This window comes from Mesoplodon bidens (assembly GCF_964165515.1).
Source record: "Mesoplodon bidens genome assembly, chromosome: 3".
Classification (NCBI taxonomy): domain Eukaryota; kingdom Metazoa; phylum Chordata; class Mammalia; order Artiodactyla; family Ziphiidae; genus Mesoplodon; species Mesoplodon bidens.
Window position 1 is genome coordinate 105170296 of NC_138178.1, and position 16692 is coordinate 105186987.

Here is a 16692-nt window from a genome sequence, read left to right on the forward strand (position 1 = left end):
CTTCATTATATAGTTTCTAAAGGATGCAGTACAACCATAACTATTCCTTCATTATACCCACATGCCAAGCCACTACACAGGATATGACTATGTGAGGGTAAAAGTTGTCAGAGGAACTGTGGGTGTGGGAGGCACAATCACCAGGTTCCTGGGGAAGGGATGAACATTGGGGTGGGGTGGGAAGAGCAGATATTTTCCCGTTGGGTTTTATGACCTCGGCCCTGACAACTGTGACCCCAGGAGGAACTGGCTCTGTAGCACTTCCCTATGTGCTGGCATCAGCTGTACAGAGGCCCTCTTCCCATGAGTTTGAGCAAAGCCCTCTTATCTAGACCGTTTCTCCTTCTGACCCTGTGATGCTGAGACTCTCTTATTGCTCTCAGTGTTGGTTAGGCGGGCTCACTCCTTGGACCCTATCCTCTGCATCACAGAATAAACACTGTAGTGATGCTGATGTGCTTATCTTTTTTTGGGAGGCTGGGCCAGCAACTGCTATTTCCATGTCAGGGGTCCATGTGATGCTTGTTTGGTCTGCAAACAAGCTAGGCCAAGCTAGAGTCAGTGCCTGTCAACCCCTTGGGGTCCAGTTTATCCTGTAGGTTCAGTCCAGCTCCTTGCAGTCTCCACCAGCCCTACCACTTCTTGGGGGCCAGGCTGGCAGGGTAGGCTGATTGTTCTCCCCATGTCTCCAGTTGTCCAGCTTCCTGGAAAGAAGGGATGCCCTGTGGATGTGCTGTCCTCAGGGTCTGGGGGTCAGCAGTGGGTGGGGCCCAAGCTACAGCTCAGTATATGTGCTGGTTTCCCAAGCAAACATTACCCGTAGAGCTTCTGCTCCTTGTATTTCACATTTAAAAACTCTTATTTAATTACACAAATATAAAACAAGAGTTAGGGCATAAAAATTGTTTATTACCATTCCAGCATAAGTTCTTTCATTTCTGAGATCCTGCCAAGTTTTTTCTTTTTTAAAAAAATTTGTGTACATGTATCTGTTTTCCACATAGGGTTAGTGTTTATAATCAGATGTTTATGTTTATCACGATTTCTTTATCTTACATCTACATTGATCAGTGGCAGAGCTGGAAGCCCAGATCTGTGGGCTGACAGGCAGTGGGGAAGATGGAGCTATGGGTCCCTGGTCTGGGCCAGGAGTAGCAGCTCCTTCTTGCACAGGCCAGGCCTATCTTCTTAGGCCTCTTCGGGACCATGGTGGAACCTGTATGAGGGCCCTTTAATGGCAGGCTTCTGAGAGTTAGCTGGAGTTTATGCTCCATTTGCCTTGTATTCGGGTATGTATGGCTGTGAGCGCATTCATCCATCTCAGATGCTGGCGGGTACGGCATTCAGAGCATTGCGGTTTCACTTGCAGGAGGAAATTTTGGAGAACGTGACCTAACTCAGATTTCTCTTTTGGAAGACTGGAGACACCGTGTCATTTCCAAAGGAAGATGACAGTTGAATTGGGTGACTCTGATGTAGTTCAGGGGCCAGACTCACTCTGACATTCTAGGGGAACTTTCTTCTGGACTGGCATGGCCCTACTTTGTGGTGACTGTTGCAGTTGACAAACCCGTCCTGAGGACTTCCAGGGCTCATCCCTCCCCGCTGTCCTGAGCTCTTGAACTTGGGAAATTTTCCTCTTTCTCACTTGGCAGATGCTCCTCTGGCTGCAGACACATTATTGAGAGGGATGGTGATGATGGGGCAGAGGCGGGTGTAAGAATGCAAGGTATCAACAGCCCAAGCCTGGGACCGTCTCCAGAAATAGTCCTGGAGAGTTTGCTATGGCACATCTATGCCCTGAATTGTAGTGGCGGAGGCACAAGGTTCATGGGAAGAGAAGGGAGAGGAGGAGAAGGAGGGAGGAACAGGAGAAGGAGGAAGAGGTGGTGGTGGAGGAAGAAGGTAAGTCAGTGCTAGTGTTACTCTGGATGTTAAATCCTGTTGTGCAGGTGAAAATATTTTCTTTAATAATTCTTAACACCACACAATGGACAAGGGAATTGGTAGGCAAGATTATTAATTAGCAAGAAGGGAGCCCAGTGCTAGTGTTCATTCAAGCTAGAAAGGGGGAGCTGGACTCCTCCTTGCAGAGCAGCGCAGCTCTGGGGGAGAGAGGAGAGTCCCACAGACACACTGGAGGCTGCATCCTTATTGAAGTTCGCGGGGGATACAACCAGCAGGGGCTTTGTTGTTCTTGGAGAGGCTTCCTGGGCACAGGCAGGGCCAGGCTCCTGTGGAATGCAGGGGCTACCAGGGAGGGCTCTGGCTTTGGGGTTCTCCTGCAGACTGGCCAGGCTTCTGTGGCTAGCTGCCATTTAGGACTTTGTTAATCCAGGACACACATGGGGAGATTTGAGTGAAGACACCAGGAGGCTTTGTGTCTGTACTTCCATAAGACTCAGTACCTGGGCCACCCCAGCACACAGAAGGGGGCCCCCAGAATTGCCCTGTGGGTTAGAGAAAGCAGATCCTGAGCAGCAGGCATTCTTCTCTCCTTTCTGTCACGCCATCCTGGTTCTCTCAGCACCCCAGTCAAGATACCCCAGAATCTGGCTAGGGATCCTGGCTCCTCATGGAGTCCTTAGATGGGGGTTTCATGTCTTCATTCTCTCTCTGGCATAGAACCACACCTCTAGTCCTGTCCCTTCCATCTTCTTCACTTCTCTCCCGGAGCCCTGTATGGCAGGATAGATGGGAGGGCTAGAAGCAGGACGTGGCTATGGAAGGATGGCACCCGGAAGGAGGAGTCCAGTTCCACAGTCCTAGAAACCCATGAACTCAGACATGTTCACTGTACTCGGGACTTCCTGACCCCATCCCCGCCCAGGAGGACGCTGTCTCCCAAGTACTGAGTTGGGAGATGGAAGCGTAGGTATGTGGTTACCTTGTATGCTGATCTTCTCTTCCTGGGATTGCCTACACAGATTTGGAGGTTATGATTGGGCAAAAGAAAGTGGTTGCAGGTCTTGTCATCCATGAGTCTCAGCTTCACCTCCCTCAGAGTATGTGACACTGGCTCTGTCACCCTTGTCTTCCCCCACCCAGCTGCCTGGCGCATCCTCCTGGGTGGAATGAAGGTAGATGGGTAGACAGGGGGATCGTCCCTGCGGTGTGGGTCAGCTTGGCTCTTGTTCGTAGCTGTGAGGGAGGAAGAGCAGGTGGATTGCCAGTCCCAGGGAGAGTGGAGGGAGTGGTGTGGTAGACGGTCCCCAGGCAGGGCCTAGAGCTTCTTCCCAGTGGGGTGGTGATGACATGGAGTGGAGGGAGCCCCAAGGAAATGGGTTGGCATAGAATGAGAAATGCACAGCTCAGGAGAATGGGTAAAGGAGGGGGCTGAGAAGTGAAAGAAAGATGGCACCTTCAGTAACATGCCATTGAGGTTGGTGAAAAAGCTGTTCTTCGACCTCCAGCTACTGCCATGTGGATTCTTTCATGTCATGAGCTCCAAGAGTGACCCTAACGTGCCTGTAGAGAGGGAGGAGAGAGGCAGGAAAAGGTGCTGGTCTCTGGAGAAGGGACCATTGTGAGCAAAGAGACCCCAGGCCCACTTGTCCCCCAGTGCAGGGCCACCTGAGGAGCTCAGATCTTGCTCAGGGAAGAAGTTCCCCCCAGAGATCATAGCCGTTTCAGGAAGGCCCAGGCCCAGGCAGCCACATGGACTGTGAGAGCTCTGCCAGCACCAGGATAAGGAGGCAGGGTTGGCCTGCCTTGACCCGGGTTGCCCTGAATGATGCCCTGGCCTCTGGAAATGGACATGACAAATGAAACTGGCCTGGTTCCTCCCAGTGTACATTGCTGATCATCCTGAGATGAGCAGGCACAAGAATCCCTGCTTTGGTGTGTATAACTCTGGTTCTTACAGCTCCTCACATGAGAAGAGAGCTATTCAAAATTTTCTTACCTTCCTTAACAGTGAGCACCTGTCAGCACAAATTCTTCTTTTTTCTTTTTAAGATTTTATTTTATTTATTTGGCTGCATTGGGTCTTTGCTGCTGCATGTGGGTTTTCTCTAGTTGCAGCGAGCGGGGGCTACTCTTCGTTTTGGTGCATGGGCTTCTCATTGTGGTGCCTTCTCCTGTTGTGGAGCACAGGCTCTAGGAGCATGGGCTTCAGTAGTTGCAGCACTTGGGCTCCGTAATTGTGGCACGCGGGCCCTAGAGTGTGCAGGCTTCAGTAGTTGTGGTACGTGGGCTCAGTAGTTGTGGCTTGCAGGCTCTAAAGCACAGGCTCAGTGGTTATGGCACACAGGCTTAGTTGCTCCGCGGCACGTGGGATCTTCCCGGACCAGGGATTGAACCCGTGTCTCCTGCATTGGCAGACGGATTCTTAACCACTGCGCCACCAGGGAAGTCCCAGCACAAATTCTTTCTTTTTTTTTTTAAAAATAAATAAATTTATTTATTTATTTTCGGCTGCATTGGGTCTTCGTTGCTGCGCACGGGCTTTCTCTAGTTGCGGCAAGCGGGGGCTACTCTTCGTTGTGGTGCGCAGGCTTCTTATTGCAGTGGCTTCTCTTGTTGTGGAGCACGGGCTCTAGGCACGTGGCCTTCAGTAGTTGTGGTTCGCGGGCTCAGTAGTTGTGGCTCACGGGCTCTAGAGCGCAGGCTCAGTTGCTCCGTGGCATGTGGGATCTTCCCAGACCAGGGCTCAAACCCATGACCCCTGCATTGGCAGGTGGATTCTTAACCACTGCAGCACCAGGGAAGTCCCCAGTACAAATTCTTGACTTATGAGAAACCCACCACAGGTGGCAACGTATCCCTCGTCAGTGATTATTTTCAGATCGGCCTTATAGGGGCGGGAGTGTGGCTTGGACTCAATGCCACTGATAATCTCCTCTGAAACAGAGAATCCAGATCCTCAAACACAGGCTCACTGAACTGTCAGACAGAGCGTTAGGTGAGAAAAATGAGATGAATGATGTGCGACAATCCCCTGCATCCTCACCCTTACCTCTAAAGTAGCTCAGACCTCTCCACGTGTCATTTAGTTGGCTTCCCCTTCTCCAATGCACCCTGGAGCACCCTCATCGTACTTTTGAGAACACAGTGGCTAGTCTTGATTCTGAGTTGTCATGAAACATTTCTTCATGTCCCCATCCTGACCTCCACATGAGAGCAAGGCCAGAGAAGGACCATGAATCAGAATCGTGGATATTTTGAGGAAAGGTCGAGAGGAACTTCCAAAGCCATTTTCCTGTTCTTCCTCCACCCAAGACTTCCCGTCCCCGGGACACTGTCATCATCTGCAGGGAAAGGGTGTGACTCTTCCAGATAGAGGTTCCCCCCTGGAGCACTTGCAATGGGATCTTGCAGGGTCAATTTAGGGTCCTCTTTGATTCAGCTTAGTAAGTTAAGAGTACCCAGAGGACAGAAAAGTTCCACCCTGGACTCACCAGCTCTAGCTTCAGGAGGCAAGAGAAAGACCAGTAGAAGGAGTAGGACCTGCATTTTCCCAGGGATGCTGCCCATTGTAAGCTGCTTCTGTCACTCCCTCCCTTGCTCCTGCTTTTATAACTCCAGAATTAAAAGAAAAGGGGAGGGTAAACAACAAGGTCCTACTGTATAGCACAGGGAACTATATTCAATATCCCGTGATACACCATAATGGAAAAGAATATAAAGAAGAGTGTCTCTGTGTGTGTAACTGAGTCACTTTGCTGTAAGCAGAGATTGCCACAACATGGTAAATCAACTGCACTTCAATTAAAAAAAAATGAGTGTTAAAAAAAAAACGGGGGAGGACTGCAAACCACAGAAACAACATAATCACATCTTTGCCTTTCACTCTGGCCTGGCTGTTTTCCTCATCAAAAATTCTCTCAACTGTCCTCTCTGCTCTGCTGGTATTGAAGCTTCAGTCAGAGCCCAAGAGTCCTGGCTCCTCGGATGAGGCATTCACTTTCTCATCTAATGAAACTCTCTTGAGCCAGAGAAGTAACACAAATGGAGGGGAGGTGGGGATTTTTAGATGCTGTAAGAATGTAGAATGAGGATGAGCAAACTTTTTTCTGTAAATAGCCAGATAGTAAGTATTTTTAGCTTTGCAAGCCATACTGTCTCTCTGGCAACTATTCCACTCTGTTGTCATAGCACAAAAGCAGTCATAGACAATACGTAAACAATCAAGTGTGACTGTGTTCTAGAAGATCCATCCTTCCTTCAATCCAAATATTCAGTAGAAGAATAGAATGTGGCAGTGAGAGAAGGAAGGAAAAAGGGAGAATTTGTTGACTACCCACAATATGTTTGGCACTGATAGGACTTTACACACATCATCTCATTTAATCTTTTTATTTATTTATTTATTTTATTTTTTTGCATTACGCGGGCCTCTCACTGTTGTGGCCTCTCCCGTTGCGGAACACAGGCTCCGGACGCGCAGGCTCAGTGGCCATGGCTCACAGGCCCAGCTGCTCCGCGGCATGTGGGATCTTCCCGGACCGGGGCACGAACACATGTCCCCTGCGTCGGCAGGCAGACTCTTAACCACTGCGCCACCAGGGAAGCCCATCTCATTTAATCTTTTTAACAGTCCTTTTGGGTAAGTAGTATTATACAAAATTATGGAACACACAACTGAAGCTCAGAATGTCACATAGCAGCAAGATCTAACATTTAATATGTCAGATTCTGAAACTCATATTTTCCATTTCACTAATCTGAATAATGAGAAATGGGAGTTGAAGGGTTAGTCCAATGACTGGGGAAAGGAATGCAATGTATGAAGGAAAACATGTGTGTTCTCTAGGGGGTGCTGGGGTTTCTGCTTTTGCACTGAGGGTCATTTTTAGTTGCATAATAAAATGATACCTGCATCTGCATCATTTGAGATGTTACTCTGGGCTTTCATTATTTTATTTGCCACTGAGAAAGGGAAAAACTGTTCTCAATTAGACGATAACATGCCATTGATTACAAGATTCATTACTGTTGTAAAGAGGTTAAAATGTGAAATATTGTGCATCTTGGAATCAATGAAATATGGTATACTATAGATGGAAGCTTTGTCCCATTCACCCTAACATCAACCCTGAGAAATATTATTGTTTCCATTGTACAGAAGAGGAAACTGAGGCTCAGAGAATTTGAGTCACTTGACAAGATTTCATAGCCATGACTCCAATCACATGATCTTTCCATATAACATCTGGCTTTCCTGGACTGTAAAAATAAATCAAAAGAAGGATCAAGGATATCAAGAAGGATCTAGAGAGGATTTCTTCACCAGTTCCCATAATTTTATAAGATACAATTTTTATAATAGATCCCTTACTGTACATCACTCATAGTGCTTCTGCTTCCCTAATTGAACTCTAAATAATAGAGATATTTATTCTGAAGGGGATGCAGGGAAACCTAAACTTAGCTTTTGAAAATTGGCCCGGGTTATCTATTAGTTCTTTAATCTGATAAATTTAAAGGTACTACTTACCCTGTTATAAGTGGTTAAAAATGTTAGTTATAAGTTGTAAATGCTCATTTATGGCAAACAGCAGCAAATCTGTTACTTAAATTATTACCCGCTGTAGATATCTGTAATCAATGGGAAGACTTTAGGTGACCAAGTACTCTCTTCAATAGAAAGTATTAGTGGAAATAAGGAGTATAATGGGGTTGATTGATTGATTCTGAGAGTTCTCCCCAGAGCCATGATTGGAACCTTGCTCTCCCAACTGCCAGGCCAGTACTCTCCAAGGTGTAACCCCTAAGAGCAGCAAGAGGGTTTAAGTTCATCTAGCCAACTTCTTCACCAGCAGTTTGCATCCCAACATCCCTGGCCAAGTGGCCATGGATACTCAGATGGCAATGTGGACAGAAAGTACATAGAATTCAACCTCTTCCCTTTTCTGCCCTACATATAAAACCACATGCACAAAGAAAATACATACCATATGATAGTTCATATAATGCTTAAAGACAGCTGTCGTGCACAGCTGCTTTGTTGCAACCCAGGGAAATTCCACTCTAAGTTAAGTCCCCTCACCCCCGACCCTGGTTAGTTCTTCATTTGTTCCCCATGAGATAGCTGTAATCTATTCACCACACAAGACCCTATCCTCTGTGAACTCTACTCAGAGCCTGGGGCTGGGATCCTCTGTGGACCAGGTTCTCCTGAATTCTGTCCAGCCAGTGCTGAGATAACCAGATAAGGCAATGAAGCAAAGAAGCACAATGGGAGAAGGACCCATTCTCTGTCCCAGAGGGAAGCGTAAGTAAAGATCATGTCCAAGAGTGAGCTAAGGGACCCATCTTCCTAACGCAGCCACCATTCTTCTCAGACAGTGAGTTTTGAACAAAGGGTAGATAAGGGAGTCACAGGCCTGTGGTGTCATCCTTATCTTGAGACTGTTTTATGTTTCCTTTAGGAAGAAATGTGACCTTCTTTATCAGCTCTCTAAAACAGCTGATTGAGAGGATAGAGAAAAGAATACTCTGTCCGAGTCAGAAACTTCCACGGCCTTGATGAGGCTCATGACGAGAAAGTGATGAAATTGAAACAACCAACATCCCTATCTGGGTTTCATTTCATTCTAAGTTACTCCCAGGATTCCCCACAGTTCAAGAAGGAGTCTAGAGAAGGCTGGTCACTCCCACCCTGCAATTTGTTAAATGCAAATTGTTAGGCTAGTCAGTACTTCCCCAGTCTCCACCAGGACTAAAAATTCCCTCAAAACAAGGGAACGAGGGCAGCCTTATTTCTTTTACTCTAAAAGTAGCAGGTAGGAATGTCATTGCACACATTCAGATGGTAGGAAAACCCATATGATGTATTTGCTTGAAGGCAATTAGAACTGAGTCTAAACGCTCATCTAGCTGGATGGGGCAGAAACACGATCCCTGTCATGACTACAAGCTCCTGCCTGTGCAGAATCAAACTGGAATCAGGGAGGCCCACGTGGTCTGGACACATGGAGAAACGTCTCTGCTATTTGAGCTGTCAGGGTTACCGCTGCCTCCATTTGGTCCAAGACGACCTAGACTTTTCAACTTTGGAGAGGTCTTGGCTGAGAGGCCACATGTAGAGTATGTGAGCAAGGACCTCCCTGTGCTGGGCTCACCTCGCCAGACACTCCCAGCAGCCATCCCTCCAAGGTCTTGCACTGTTATGCTGCACTGCCTGGGAGCCGAGTGTGAGTTCCAGCTCTGCGCTGGTGCCATCCTGCCCCAAACACACAGCACCATGTTCTTCTGTGGCATGGGGTCCATACTCTGGGATCACATAACTCTCAAAAGCACGCCTTTTCACATCATGTTGTGCAGAAGTCATGCAGCAGCACAATCTCCTAGTGACTTGGGGCACTTTTACAAAGGAAGAGCAATGATGTCACACAGCTTCTGATTTAGAGCTGAAAAAAACCCTAAGACATACTAAGGACCTGGCTCCTTGATTGAAAAAGACAAAAAGGGAAACACAGAAACAAAACAAAAATAGCATTTAAAAAAGTTGTCCAGCCACATGTTCAGTGTAAGTATAACATTTATTTTGAGGAAATGGTTCTGTGGCTTGAAACAGGTTTAAGAATCTTTGTTGCAGACCCTCATCCTCCTTTGAGTGATGAGGGAGACAAAGTCTCAGGAGGCTGTAGTGACCGACGGGAGGCACTCAGAGTTAAGACAGAGCCTGGACTGAGCCAGGCTCCCTGACAGCCAAGCCAGCAAGAGGCCTTCCATGTTTTCTTTCTTTCTTCTTCTTTTTTTTTTTTTAAGATTTTATTTATTTAAAATTTATTTTATTGAAAAATAGTTGATTTACAATGTTTTAATTTCTACTGTATAGCAAAGTGATTCAGTTATATATATATATATATATATATATATATATATATATTCTCTCACTCTATGTATATATATATATATACACACACATACACATTCTTTTTCATATTCTTTTCCATTATGGTTTATCACAGGATTCTGAATATAGTTCCCTGTGCTATACAGTAGGACCTTGTTGTTCATCCATTCTATATGTAATAGCTTGCGTCTGCTGATCCCAAACTCCCAGTCCATCCCTCCCCCACTACCCTTCCCCTTGGCAACCACAAGTCTGTTCTCTATGTTTGTAAGTCTGTTTCTGTTTCATAGATAAGTTCGTTTGTGTCATATTTTAGATTCCACATATAAGTGATATCATATGGTATTTGTCTTTCTCTGTCTGACTTACTTCACTTAGTAAGATAATCTCTAGGTCCATCCATATTGCTGCAAATGGAATTATTTCATTCTTTTTTTATGACTGAGTAGTATTCCTTTGTATATATGTACCACATCTTCTTTATCCAGTCATCTGTTGATGGACATTTTGGTTGTTTCCATATCTTGGCTGTTGTAAATAGTCCTTCAGTGAACATTGGGGTGCATGCATCCTTTTGAATTATGATTTTCTCCAGATATATGCCCAGGAATGGGGTTTCAGGGTTATGTGGCAACTCTATTTTTAGTTCTTCGGGGAAACTCCATACTGTTTTCCATAGTGACTGCACCAATATACATTCCCACCAACAGTGTCAGAGGGGTCCCTTTCTCTCCACACCCTCTCTAGCATTTGCTATTTGTAGACTTCTTAATAATGGCCGTTCTGACTGGTATGAGGTGGTACCTCACTGCAGTTTTGATTTGCATTCCTCTAATCATTAGTGATATTGAGCACTTTTTCATGTGCCTGTAGCCATCTGTATGTCTTATTTGGAGAAATGTCTATTAAGGTCTTCAGCCCATTTTTCTTTTCTTTTTATTTTTTTAGAATACATTTATTTATTTATTTATTTTTGGCTGCGTTGGGTCTTCATTGCTGCGCGCAGGCTTTCTCTAGTTGTGGTGAGCGGGGGCTACTCTTTGTTGCGGTGCACAGGCTTCTCACTGCGGTGGCTTCTCGTTGCAGAGCACGGGCTCTAGGCGCATGGGCTTCAGTAGTTGCAGCATGCGGGCTTCAGTAGTTGTGGCATGCGGGCTCTAGAGCACAGGCTCAGTAGTTGTGGTGCACGGGCTTAGTTGCTCCACAGCATGTGGGATCTTTGCGGGCCAGGGCTTGAACCCATGTCCCCTGCATTGGCAGGCAGATTCTTAACCACTGTGCCACCAGGGAAGCCCATATTTTCTTTTTTTTTAATATTTATTTATTTGGCTCTGCTGGGTCTTAGTTGTGGCACCCAGGATCTTTGTTGCCATGTGCGAGATCTTCGTTGCAGCATGCAGGATCTTTAGTTGGGGCACGCGGGGTCTTTAGATGTGGCATGTGGGATCTTTTAGTTGTGTCATGCAGGCTCTTAGTTGTGGCATGCAAGATCTATTTCCCTGACCAGGAATTGAACCCGGGCCCCCTGCATTGGGAGCACAGAGTCTTAACCACTGGTCCACCAGGGAAGTCCCTGCCCATTTTTCAATGTGTTATTTTTTTTGTTATTGAGTTGTATGAGCTGTTTGTATGTTTTGGAAATTCAGCCCCCTTTCAGTTGCATCATTTGCAAATATTTTCTCCCAGTCTGTGGTTTGTCTTTTCATTTGTTTATGGTTTCCTTTGCTGTACAAAAGCTTTTAAGTTTGATTAGGTCCCATTTTTTTTTTTTGCTTTTATTTCTATTGCCTTGGGAGACTGACCTAAGAACATGTTGGTAAGATTCATGTCAGAGAATGATTTGCCTATGTTCTCTTCTAAGAGTTTTATGGTGTCATGTTGTATATGTAAGTCTTTAAGTCATTTTTTAAATAAATATTTACAAATGTTATATCCTCTTATTGGATTGCCCCTTTATTGTTTTTTTTTAATTAATTAATTTATTTATTTGGTTGTGCCGGGCCTTAGTTGTGGCAGGCAGGCTCCTTAGTTGTGGCTCATGGGCTCCTTAGTTGTGGCTCACTAGCTCCTTAGTTGTGGCTCACTGGCTCCTTAGTTGCAGCACGTGGGCTTCTTAGTAGTGGCATGCAAACTCTTAGTTGTGGCATGAATGTGGGATCTAGTTCCCTGACCAGGGATCGAATCTGGGCGCCCTGCATTGGGAGCACAGAGTCATAGCCACTGCACCACCAGGGAAGTCCCAAGTCTTTAAGTCATTTTGAGTTTATTTTTGTTTATGGTGTGAAGGTGTCTTCCATGTTTTCTAACCCCTGCCTTTGTGAGTATTTCTTGGCATCCCTGAACAAGACTTGAGCCTCTAATCAGACACCTACCTCTCCAGAGAGAAAAACTCTGGGCTCCTGTGGCAGGCATTCTCTGACAAGTATTCAAAACACTGTCCTGGTGAGCTGGTCTGTCTGCTCATGGGTACATTTGGATGGAGGCAGGTAAGCACCTTAAACATGCTGATTCCTTCAAATTTTCTTGTCCATAGACGTATCCTACATCTCCTACCTTCAAGGAAACAATCCTTCCCTTGCTTAAAGATCTCTGTAATGGAAATAAAAAAATAAAATAAAACATCTCTGTAATGACCACCAAGGAAATGCCTCTACTCATCAAATGCCTCTCCCACCACCCCTTCTTCCCTCAAGACCCATAAGAAGAGACAGGTCCCAGGGTGGCTAGGGAGGGAATTGCCCAAAGGACTCAAGTTCTTGCTAAGTTGTTTCAAGAATGTGTATTGGGATGACTCTGCCTTCCCTGCCCACCACCATACTTCTGCCAGTACCACTCCTTGTAGACTTGCAGAACTTCCAGTGTTTATTTCCTGTCTGGGTAGCCCACACAATACTGCTGTAAACTTTCCTCTTAGAAATGCTTTTGCTGCATTCTGTAGATTTTGGATCATTGTCCTTTCATTTTCAGTGTCTCATGGCATTTTAAAATTTCCTCTTTGATTTCTTCAGTGAGTCATTCGTTGTTTATAGCATATTGTGTAGCCTCCATGTGTTTGCATTTTTTGCAGTTCTTTTCCTTGTAGTTGATATCTAGTCTTATAGTGTTGTGGTTGGAAATGATGCTTGATATGGTTTCTATTTCCTTAAATTTACTGACACTTGTTTTGTGGCCTAGCATGTGATATATCCTGGGGAATTTTCCATGTGCACTTGAAAAGAATGTATATTCTGCTGCTTTTGGATGAAACGATCTATCTATCTATCTATGAAGTCCATCAGATTTAATGTGTTATTTAAGGCCAGTGTTACCTTATTTATTTTCTATCTGGATGATTTGTCCATTGATGTAAGTGGGGTGTTAAACTCCCCTACTATTATTGTGCTACTATCGATTTCTCCCTTTATGTTTGTTAATATTTGCTTTATGTATTTAGGTGCTCCTATGTTGGGTGCATATATATCTACAATTGTTATATCTTCTTGGATTGATCCCATGATCATTAAGTAATGTCCTTATTTATCTCTTTGTTTTAAAGTCTGTTTTATAAGTACTGTTTATTTTAAAGTCTATTACATCTGATATAAGTATTGCTATCCTGGCTTTCTTTGTGTTTCCATTTGCTTGGAGTACTTTTTCTATCCCCTCACTTTCAATCTGTGCGTATCTTTAGATTTGAAGTGAGTCTCTTGTAGGTAGCATATAGATGAATCTTGTTTTTCTATCCATTCAGCCACTCTGTGTCTTTTGATTGGAGCATTTAGTCCATTTCTGTTTAAAGTAGTTATTGATAGGTATGTACTTATTGCAATTTTGTTCATTGTTTTTGGGTTTTTTTCGTGGTTCTTTTTTGCTCCTTCTTTTACTCCCTTCCCTTGTGATTTGATGACTGTCTTTAGTGTTATCTTTGGATTATTTTCTCTTTTTGTGTGTGTGTGTATCTATTATAGATCTTTGATGTGTGTCTGTCTTTTTTGTGTGTGTAACTATTGATCTTTGATGTGTGGTTACCATCAAGCTTATATCTGTCTATCTATCTATCTATCTATCTATCTACCTATGGTTATTTTAAGGTGCTGGCCTCTTAAGTTTGAACACATTTTTACAACCTGCATTTTTACTCTCCTCCAATATTTATTTTTGACATCTTTTTGTTTTGTGTGTCCCTTAACTACTTATTGTGGATAGAGATGATTTTACTACTTTTGTCTTTTAGCCTTCCTACTAGCTTTATAAGTGGCTGATTTACTACCTTTGCTGTATATTTACCTTTACTAATGAGACTTTTCCTTTTGTAATTTTCATACTTCTAGCTGTGGCCGTTTCTTTTCAACTTAGAGTAGTCCCTTTAACATTTCTTATAAAGCTGGCTTTGTGATGCTGGAGTCTTAGCTTTTTGTTTGTCCATAAAACTTTAGATTTCTCCATCAAATATGAATGATAACCTGCCCAGTAGAGTATTCTTGGTTGTATGTTTTTCCCTTTCATCACTTTAAATATATCATACCACTCCCTTCTGGCTTGCAAAGTTTCTGTTGAAAAGTCAGTGGATAGCTGGGAGTTCCCCTTGTTGCTTTTCCTTTGTTACTTTTAATATTAATATAAAACTGATATTTAGTTGTTGGCATTTTAATTACAGTGTGTCTTGGTGTGGTCAACTTTGTGTTGATCCTGTTTGAGACTGTCTGTGCTTCCTGCACATGGATATGTGTTTCATTTCTCAGGTTAGGGAAATTTTCAGCTATTATGTCTTCAAGTATGTTCTCTGGTCTTTTTTCTCTCTCTTTTCCTTCTGCGATCCCTATACTGTGAATGTTAGTATGCTTGATGTTGTCCCAGTGTTCTCTTAAACTGTCTTCATTGAAAAAATTCCTTTATCTTTTTTTCTGTTCTGGTTGAGTGATATTCACTATTCTCTCTTCCAGTTTGCTGATCTGCTCCTTTGTGTCATCTAATCTACTGTTGATTCCTTCTACCGTGTTTTAAAATTTCAGTTATTGTGTTCTTCAGTTCTATCTGGTTCTTTTTTACATTTTCTAACTCTTTGTTTTATATATTACATAGAGCTCTTTGACTGTGATATGTTGCAGTGATTTTTTCCAAGTTGTCTGTATTTTGACTTTTCTTACACTTTTTTGACATACAAACTTAAAAAATTGTATTTTACATATCAAAATTCATTTATCAATCTCTTCTTTTAATGTTCCTGGATTTAGCTAGAAGGGCTTTCTCTACTCTAACTTTATATTTATCGATATTTATTTCTTACTATGTTTTTATTTCATACATTTGTGTCTGTTATCTAGTTTGAGTCTGTTCTGGCGGTTTACGTGATATATGACTCCAGTTTAACAAATGAATAACTAATTGCTCCAATATCATTTATTAAAAAGTTCATCTTTTCCCCAGTGATTTGTAATGCCACCTTAGTATAAACTACATTTCCATATGTAGTTGGGTATGCTTGTGAATTTTCTATTCTGTTTAATTGGTCTCTCTGTCTACTCAGGAGTGGACACTACACTGTTTTCAGAAAAGAAGTTTTACAGGATGTTTGTAATATCTGACTAACTATTCCTTCATGCTTATTTTCCACATAAATTTAAGAAAGTATCTAGAACTTGTATAACACTAGGAGAAAAAATAATATTTTTATTGGACACATTAAAATTTTATATTGACTTTGGGAGAATCAGTGCCTTTTTGGTGTAGATCCACCCTATTCAAGAATTAAGAATATCCTGCTATTTCTCAGGTCCATTTTTGTATTTTTCAGGAGTACTTTAACGTTTTGCTTGAATAGGTTTTTCACAGTTCTGATTAAGTTTTTCTTAAGCATCTTATGTTTTTTGTTGCTACTGCAACAGATATTTCTTTACAGTTCGTATCTTCAAACTGGTTGTTCTTTATATATGTGAAGGCTATGGAGTTCCTTCTAATTTTGAAACAGTCTCAAGAATAAAGAAAAGTTGCAATTATAATACAAAAAACTTTTGTTTTCCTGAACTATTTGAGACTAAAGTTACTGACATGGTACTCCATCAACTTCCCAAATACTTTAGAGTGTAATCCCTACAAACAAGGACACTCTTACATAAGCACAGTCCAATGATCAAACCTAGGGAATTAACATTGATGCCAACAATACCATCTAATCCTCAGACAGTGAGAAACCTTGCTCACTAGCCTTAATATGTCTACATATTTGATTAATCCCCACAGAGATTTATATAACAGATCTCTCACTCGTCTTCTCCAAGTGTGTTCCCTGCCCCCCACAGCCAGGCTCTGGTGATCCACATCAGGCAGCCCCCTTGTACCACCCACCTCGCCTTATTTGGCCTGCTCTGACAAATCCCACCAGGTCATTCACTTCCGATGGACCCAGGGGATGGTTTGTTTTGGTCCAGTGAACATCAAGCCCAGGACTTTCATTCAAAATTGTGGGATAAGAAAAACTCTTTGTTGCAGAATATTTACATTTAAAGAGGCGATTCTAAGCACTTTAAAAATACAACACTGGGGCCTCCCTGGTGGCGCAGTGGTTGAGAGTCCGCCTGCCGATGCAGGGGATACGGGTTCGTGCCCCGGTCCGGGAGGATCCCATATGCCGCGGAGCGGCTGGGCCCGTGAGCCATGGCCGCTGAGCCTGCGCATCCGGAGCCTGTGCTCCGCAACGGGAGAGGCCACAACAGTGAGAGGCCCGCATACCGCAAAAAAAAAAAAAAAAAAAAAAAAAAAATACAACACTGGAATGGTGACAACATAGGAAATGAGGTTGCCATTTGGGGTACTTGGGTGTGTCCAGGTCTATCCGCCCCTAAAGCAAGTCCAGCCTCTACCTCACCATGGCACCAAGCAGACTCACTCCCCGTAGTTCTTACCATCCTGTC

General features: G+C 43.6%; 1 pseudogene across 1 annotated transcript; it reads right to left on the reverse strand.

Annotated features, from left to right (window-relative positions):
• Positions 1-2307: 2307 nt before the first annotated feature.
• LOC308614968 (mast cell protease 4-like) lies at positions 2308-5454 on the reverse strand (annotated as a pseudogene). Its single transcript has 5 exons — positions 5400-5454; positions 4721-4842; positions 3465-3468; positions 2888-3141; positions 2308-2450 (listed from the first exon to the last, which is right to left on the reverse strand). The product of its transcript is annotated as a mast cell protease 4-like (transcript).
• Positions 5455-16692: the final 11238 nt, after the last annotated feature.